Source organism: Eumetopias jubatus, unplaced genomic scaffold (assembly GCF_037043125.1).
Source record: "Eumetopias jubatus isolate StellerSeaLion01/CBP00866 unplaced genomic scaffold, mEumJub1_p1.0 scaffold_4, whole genome shotgun sequence".
In the NCBI taxonomy this organism is placed as follows: domain Eukaryota; kingdom Metazoa; phylum Chordata; class Mammalia; order Carnivora; family Otariidae; genus Eumetopias; species Eumetopias jubatus.
Window position 1 is genome coordinate 128,348,669 of NW_028274810.1, and position 8,240 is coordinate 128,356,908.

Below are 8,240 nucleotides of genomic sequence, written 5' to 3' on the forward strand. Positions count from 1 at the left end.
TAAGATTTGTTTGTAGATTATTCTGTGGCTAATGACGTGTTTCCTTTGTGTCACCAGAGTGTAGGCTACGTGAAGATGTGAATCAGACATTCACGATAGGATAGGAAAACCCATACTTAAGCCACATATGTGTTTCGAACATGTTGGAGTAAATGCTTGGGTTTCAAACATCCAACCCACAAATAATGAATAGCAGGCTAGGAAGTCTTCCAAGTAGTTCCCAGGATACACAAGCATAAATAAGTAAATAAATAGCAAAGTCACTAAAGAAAATGTAGGTTGGACAGGAGTACACAAGTAAGTATGCTAGTCTTATGCACCTCTACATAATGTAAGATATAATATATAAAATAGCTCCACCAATATGATTGGTTACTATGGAGAACTTTTTAAAAAGTAAACCTTTATTAAAACATAACACACACAGAATTGCACAACTCATAAGTGCCTAATAAAGTTTCTCAAAGTGAACACTTGTGAGCTGCACCCAGCTCAAGAAACACAACATTACCAGCACCCCAGAAGCTCCCGGGCTCATCCCTATCACTATGCCCATAACCAGAGTAATTAAAATTCTGACTTCTAACATCATAGATGAGCTTTGTTTGTATTTGGACTTTACATAAGTGGACTTTTATCACTCTTCTATGTCTGGCTACTTTCACTGAAGTTCCATTTATGAGATTATTTTTTTAACGTTGGATGTACAATAGTTTATTCATTTTCATTGTATGGTATTCCATTGTATGGATGTACCACAATTAATTTAATCAGTCTAGTGTTTGGCTAGTTTACATAATTCTGCTATTAATATGGGGACATTTTATTCTTTTTTTTTTTTAAGAATTTATTTATTTATTTGACAGAGAGAGACAGCAAGAGAGGGAACACAAGCAGGGGGAGTGGGAGAGGGAGAAGCAGGCTTCCCGCCGAGCAGGGAGCCCGATGTGGGGCTCGATCCCAGGACCCCGGGATCATGACCTGAGCCAAAGGCAGACCCTCAAGGACTGAGCCACCCCAGGCGCCCCGAGGACATTTTATTCTTCCTTGCTCTTTGTGTTCTGTCAAGGATTTAATTAATAATAAACATATTACCAATGACTTTTAAAATTCAGAATTTCCACTAAATAATGTATGTATCTAGTAATAAGTGCTCCTAAGCAAGAAGTAAATGAACGTTTTGATATATAGTCTATCTAGGGAGATAGATATGTAGATAGATAAAACTAATTGTGGATGATGCACGATTCTCAAAAGAGAAGACTTTCTATGTGCTTTGAACCTAGTAAATACTTTCACTGGGAAAGACTTCCCTTTCCCTTTCTGTAGTTTCTGAGATTGACTTTACTTGACAGATGATTGGAGATGGATACTTTGTACTTAGAAGGAGTCCAGATGCCCTTTCGTGAGCACCTTGTAAGAAGTAGAAGCATCACAGGAATTTGTCCTTTGTAGCAGGCATGCCCGTAGGCAGTAGGGACAGAGTGGAAAATGAGATGGACGCCATTCCTGCCCCCATGAGCCTCACAGTCTAATGGAAACGGACATTGGACTCTTAATTCTATGTCTAATGAGAGTAACAAAAGGGCAGGAGCTGGGAGACCTGGAAAAGATTCTGCCCTCCAGGTCCTTATAAAGGAAGCCGCAGAGCAGTAGTTAACAGCAGTTGGACCAAAATTCAAATCCAGCAGCACCACTTACTTGATACATGGGCAAGTTACATCTTTCTTGGGTTTTTGTTTTCTCTTCTATAAAACAGAGATAATGTTATGCACACATGCAAGATAACCACATACATCTCCTGCTCCATATTAACAGCAGCTTCTAGCATGACGCTTCCAGATCAATGTAGGTAAATCTAGACCCAGGTGAATTTTGTAAACGGAATGCTGATGATGCTCAGGGGAGGGAGAGAAGGCCACACTATCTATTACCTTGAAGGAGGACTGGAATGTTTTCATTGTTGCGGATAAAATCCAGGCGTCCTGAACCTAAGAAGTGGGAGAAAGTATAATCGTGTGGCAAAGTAGAACTCTAGATTCTTTCTGGGAGAGCAGAGGATATGCCAAGAGGCAAGCAGGGCAGGGGTGTGGCTACCAAGATTAAGGTCACAGTCACTGGCTTTCTGGAATGCTCACTAATGTGTCAAGGAGAAGCCTGCAGTGCAAGGTGAGGTAGCTGTGTCCCCACGCCGCTCTGTTTACGGGTGCTCAGGGCCCACCCGATACTCTGGCAACATCCTGGCCTTGGCCAAAATTTTAACTGGTGGGTGAAACTTCCCATTGTGTAGTGCCCAAACCATCCACTGGTCTTCTCGAGGTTAATCCGTGTCATGGTGACAAGACTTAGGGCGGAGTGTGGGGGTGAAGGTGTTGGGGGCAAGAGGGTGATTTTTTTTTTCCTCAGGACTACTGCTTGATGCCCCTGTCCTTAGGATAATGCCTTTTTTGGTTTGTTCTTTGTGTTTTTTTTGGTTTCCTTCCCCTCGCCCAGTGATTGAGAGTATTTGTCTCGCTTTTATTGGTTGGCTGCTTCACTTATTTTAAGAGAATGATCACTCTGAAGTTTGTGGGAGAATCTGACATATATTCAGTCCTAAATAGTCCTGATCCCCGCCCCTAGCAACCTTCAGCACAGTGCCCTAATTTCAATCTGATCTTTAATTTTACTTCTTAGGCTTAAACCACAGTTGTCAAATTCCATTGGCTGGGGAAAAAAAACCATTCTGTGCCAGATGTTTTATCCCCTTAGTTCTAGAAGGAGAGCTATGGCAGTGTCTGTCAGAGGGGCACTAAACACACACTCAGCTCTTCTTGCTCTCCTATCCACTAACCTGCCTGCTGCGTTTTGCCCTGAGCAGCCCTCAGCCCTCCTGCCTGCATGTTCCCTATCCTGAAAGCTTTTTGTGAAAAGTGTTATTTCCTTCAGCATCTCATTAACCAGTAGCACTTTGTTTAGCTGGAGTTTCTCCTTTGTAGCTGAAAAAAGAGGACTGGGAAATAGATTGCAGAGAAAGAGTAATTTTATAAAAATTTATGTTTGCATTATTCAAGGCCTTGACTAAGGACGCCTGGCTGCCCCTTATGTTGCTACAATGGAGCAAAAATGCCAAAATTACCAGTGTATTTGTATGTTTTGCCCTGTAGGGCAGTAATTCTCAATCATATCACTTCTTCCATGCACTTTGAAAATAAATCCTTTGTAACAACTCTCTTGCTCCCCTGAAATGAAATTTAGAGTACCTATATTTTACCTACATACACAATTTTTAAAGACAATATACTAGCATAACTATACTATAAAGGAGAAATAAAAGGAAAATAGCTAATAATAAAATAAAACTTCGCTGTAGACATAATGAAGCAGTGATATGTTAGCAACTTTATGTGAAATTGCTGTGAACACACCACTAGGAACAAAGGCCAAAGCCCATGTGATCTGCTGGGGTTCAAAACCATGATCGTGTTGACTTTTTCATGCAGTGCTTTTCTGAAATGGTGAACAAACCTTGCCAAAGTTTTAAACAAAGCAAAGGACGACCTTCTATCCAAGATTATGTTGTTAAATTCCTAGAAAATTCAGTATATATAAAAATCATGCAAAAACCACTTTGTGTATATATAAAATGGAATCCGAATCTAGGCCAGGATAATGATAAATAGGTTTTTTGTCAATAGGACATCTTGAAGTGTGTGGGACATGAGATTATTCTTGATGGCCCAGGACACCTAGCCGTCACGGTGACAACAGAAATCCCCCACAGATTTTTCCAGAACTTATAGGGGATATCACCACCACTTTGTGGGAAGCAAAGTATAAGCTCTTTGCAAACACAGATTTCCGTTTTCTTCATATTTGTGGCACCCAGGTCTCCACAGCGCCTGACACTAAAGTGTGTTTGCAGAATGGAGCTAAAGTGAGATTTGGTAGCATGTTATATCATCTACCAACAGATTCCTTACTGCCAGAGGGTTAACATTCTAATGTTGGCTTTGATCTCTTTCAAAAATATTGATATGACACCCTGTCAACTATATTTTAGATGTTCTTTTGTACATTTCTACTATGGCAGTTCATATCCATACCTTCATGAAGACCCATTCTTTTTTTTTTTTTAAGATTTTATTTATTTATTTGTTAGAGAGAGAGCGTGGGCGAGAGAGAGCAAGCGAGAGTACAAGCAGGGGGAGCGGCAAGCAGAGGGAGAAGCAGGCTCCCAGCTGAGCAAGGAGCCCGATGTGGGACTTGATCCCAGGGCCCTGGGATCATGGCCTGAGCCGAAGGCAGCCGCTTAACTGACTGAGCCACCCAGGCGTCCTATGAAGACCCATTCCTAAGTGAGCAACAGAAATGAACTACATTCATATAGCGACCTGTGGAGGAGCTACCTAAGCTCAGTTGAACCCACTTCCTCACCTCCCCATCCGGTTGGTTCAGGCATCCAGTATTCATGTTTGGTTTGATCAATTTTACATGTTTGTAAAATGAGCTAATGTTAGAAATCAAGTAGACATTTGGATTCAAAATCTTGGCGCCTAGGAGAAGCCTGGGCTGAAGACAGCAAATCTGGTCATCAGCATACAACAGGTTTTTTAAAGCAGTGGGGAAGGGTGATTGCACACGGTCCAGGGCAAGAGAGGAGAGAGGGAAGCAGTCCCGGAGCGCATTTGCGATACTGACAGTCCGGTAAACAAAATGCAGATATGAACAGTAATAGCAGTCATGTTTAGAAAAGAAAACAAAAATTGAAATAAAACTGAGTAACCCACAATAGCAGGAACTAGTGAATCGGAAATCCTAGCAACATCTGTAAACTATCTGTGCAAGAAGAAAGACTGAGGTATGGCCGACTTGAAATAGATACAAGGACAGCATTTTTATGTGACATGTAATTAGTTTTTGGAACTCACTGCCACAGAATATTTTGGGGTGACTAGCATAGAAAGTCTAAAAAAAGGATTCTTTTAGACAGTTGTAAGGGATAAGAATAGTGTTACAAGACATTAGGTACGAAGCTGTGTGGTCCCCACTCCCTCTCACATTTACCTGGCCTCTCTAAATTAACGTCCCGAGGGCCAGAACACTCTGCAGACACACTAAAATGGTTCCTCCCAACTCAAGGTGACATAACTTCCCAGGTATGGCCTTGGTAGGTCGTTTTCACCCCAATTTCTGAGAAGCACCTGAAGCAGCCAGACCATAATGGGTAGGCAATGCGGGAGTAAATGAAATACCTTTCCTAAAGCCCTGCTAAAAAAAAGTAATGTGCTCCTAATGGCCTTGATTTATTACTTTCTTATTTGGATTTTGAAAAAATTTGCCTCTCTAAAATTATGTTTTATGGTTGATTGATTGATTTGTAAAGATTTTATTTACTTATTTGACAGAGAGAGAGACAGCAAGAGAGGGAACACAAGCGGGGTGGGGGGAGGTCAATCATAGGTCAAGCATTTTGATTAAATGCCTCTCAATGATCAAATAAACCTGGGGTTTGGCTACTGTGTAGGAGAGGGAGAAGCAGGCTTCCCGCTAACCAGGGAGCCCAATCCAGGGCTCAATCCCCGGACCCTGGGATCATGACCTGAGCAAAAGGCAGACGCTTAACGACTGAGCCACCCAGGCACCCCTAAAATTATGTTTTAATACTGTGAAGACATTGTTTAATTTCGCAGAAGCATCTTCTATACAAACAAAAAGAATAGCCTTAGGATTTTCACTTCAATTTAGTCTGTACCTTGGAAGCATTTTCCGTAAGAACTTCTTAAATAATCAACTATAAAATAGGAAAATGGGTGTCAAGATGGATTTAGATGTAAAACAGGGCAGTAATTCCTCTAAACTTCCTGACTGCTTTTGGTAAATTCAATTTTCTTCCCTGGTCTTTGACTCAAAAACCTCAATTCCTTTCCCATGTAATGTTACTTTCTTGTTCAAAAAAAGTGATTTCTTTTATTCTTAGAAAATACGGATATCAGGAACGCATTCTTTAAAAAGTTCCCCCCACCATCAATTTGCACTAACACCACCACCACCAACAAAATGTAATTTAGGAATTCAGTTGGACATAGTGACGCTAAGATCATTGTGGTGGCAGGAGGCAAGGTTCTGTCTTAGTTTGAGATCCAGTTGGTGACGCCAGCACTGTGGGTCTTAACTTTACCCATCTCGAAAAATTGTTGAACCATTATATTGTACACCTGAAACTAATATAACACGATGTTAATTATGCTTGAATAAAAAAATCATAATCATAAAAATAAATACATGAAATAGGGGTATTGGACCAGATGATATGTGGGAGGTCTGCTTTAGTTTTGAGCTTTTGTCATTAAAAAATAATAGTGACAAATTGATGATAGAAGATTTAGTACTCCAAACATGCAAAAATCAAAAGGACTTATTTATCTATAAAAAAAATTATCTTTTTTTTTTTAAGATTTTATTTATTTGAGAGAGAGATGTGAGAGAGAGCACGAGCGGGACATGGGGAGAGGGAGAAGCAGGCTCCTCGCTGAGCAGGGGGCCCAACGCAGGGCTCGATCCCAGGACTCTGGGGTCATGACCTGAGCCAAAGGCAAATGCTTAACCTACTGAGCCACCTAGGCATCCCTATGAAAAAATTATCTTAAAGGAATGTTTCTTAACAATCTATTTTGTTGCAGTTGTCAGTTTCTTCCGCCCGGTTGGTTTCATGTATAAGAAATTCTAAGTCATTGAGATCCCAGGGGAAGCAGCTTTTGAAATGTAACCTACTTTTAAGTAGTAAGACTTTATTTGTTTTAAGATCACGGATTATTCTTTAAAACCATAAAACATTTTTTCATTTGGAAACAAGTCCTTCTTATCCTTAGCTAGTATGCATAGAAGTCATTAATGTGCGTATTTTTCATATTCCATCTAGTTAGAAGCTAAGGTCCAAGACACTCCCTCAGGACTTAGGAAGGAGATATAATTTTGGTTGCTAGCAATCTCCTTGGACTCATTGTAGAATTTTCTTTGCATTTGTCTTCACAAGGAAGTACTTGACAACTGCACGTGGCTTTTTGGAATAAATGTCAAACCTTCCGGCAGAATAAGCTTGGTAATGGGTTAAATACTTCCCTTGAGTACCACACCAGGCTGATAGACAGAAATTTCTGCTCCCACGCTTTCTGTTTTCTATCTCTCCTTTTTTTAAAGATCTTATTTTTTAAGTAATCTCTATACCCAACGTGGGGCTCGAACCCACAACCCCGAGATCAAGAGTTGTATGTGTTTACCTACTGAGCCAGTCGGGTGCCCCTTGTCCCTTCTTTTAATGAGTAAAAAGAAGAGAAAATTGACTGGCTTGTGTTAAAAAAAAGGCCACGGGGGGGGGGGCGCCTGGGTGGCTCAGTCGTTAAGCGTCTGCCTTCGGCTCGGGTCATGATCCCAGGGTCTTGGGATCGAGCCCCATGTCGGGCTCCCTGCTCTGCGGGAAGCCTGCTTCGCTTCTCCCTCTCCCACTCCTCCTGCTTGTGTTCCCTCTCTCACTGTGTCTCTCTCTGTCAAATAAATAAATAAAATCTTTAAAAAAAAAAAAAAAAGGCCACGGGAAAGTATGAGTGATGTTTATTGAGCAAGGATGTAGTTGTTAGTGCTGCTTGTAAATTGATCTCAGTTCTCCCTTCCAGACACATAGTAAGACTGTGCTTTCTAGTCTCCTGGTGAGGGTGGGGGTGGGGAGAGGACACGAATATTTCTGGCCACTGACTTGTGAGTTAAATGGTATGTCACTCCAAATTGGAGCACTTAACTGTGGACATATGACCCCCCCAACTCTTTTTTTTCCCTCTTTCCCTCCTCCACAGCAAACCAGCCATGTTCTAGATATTAGTTGCGTTATCATCCTAGGTCATGGACAAAGGACAATGATAATAGGCTCCAGTGGACCCACTAGGAATATAGCATGAGTGAGAAATAAACCTTTGTTATTTTTAAGCCACTGAGATTTTGAAGTTGTTTATTAGCACAGCATAAAACCAAACCAGTCCTGATGGACACAGTAGCCAAACCCCAGGTTTATTTGATCATTGAGAGGCGTTTAATCACAATGCTTGACCTATGATTTTAGATTATTAGTTGAAACTATAAGTTGAAACTATTAAATTATCATTTGAACTATTAGTTGAAACTCCTTCAAAGATACTGTTAGAAATATTCATGAAGAAGGACCTTTCTTCTGTTGCTGAAAATTCAAAATTCAGGGAACTAAAATTATG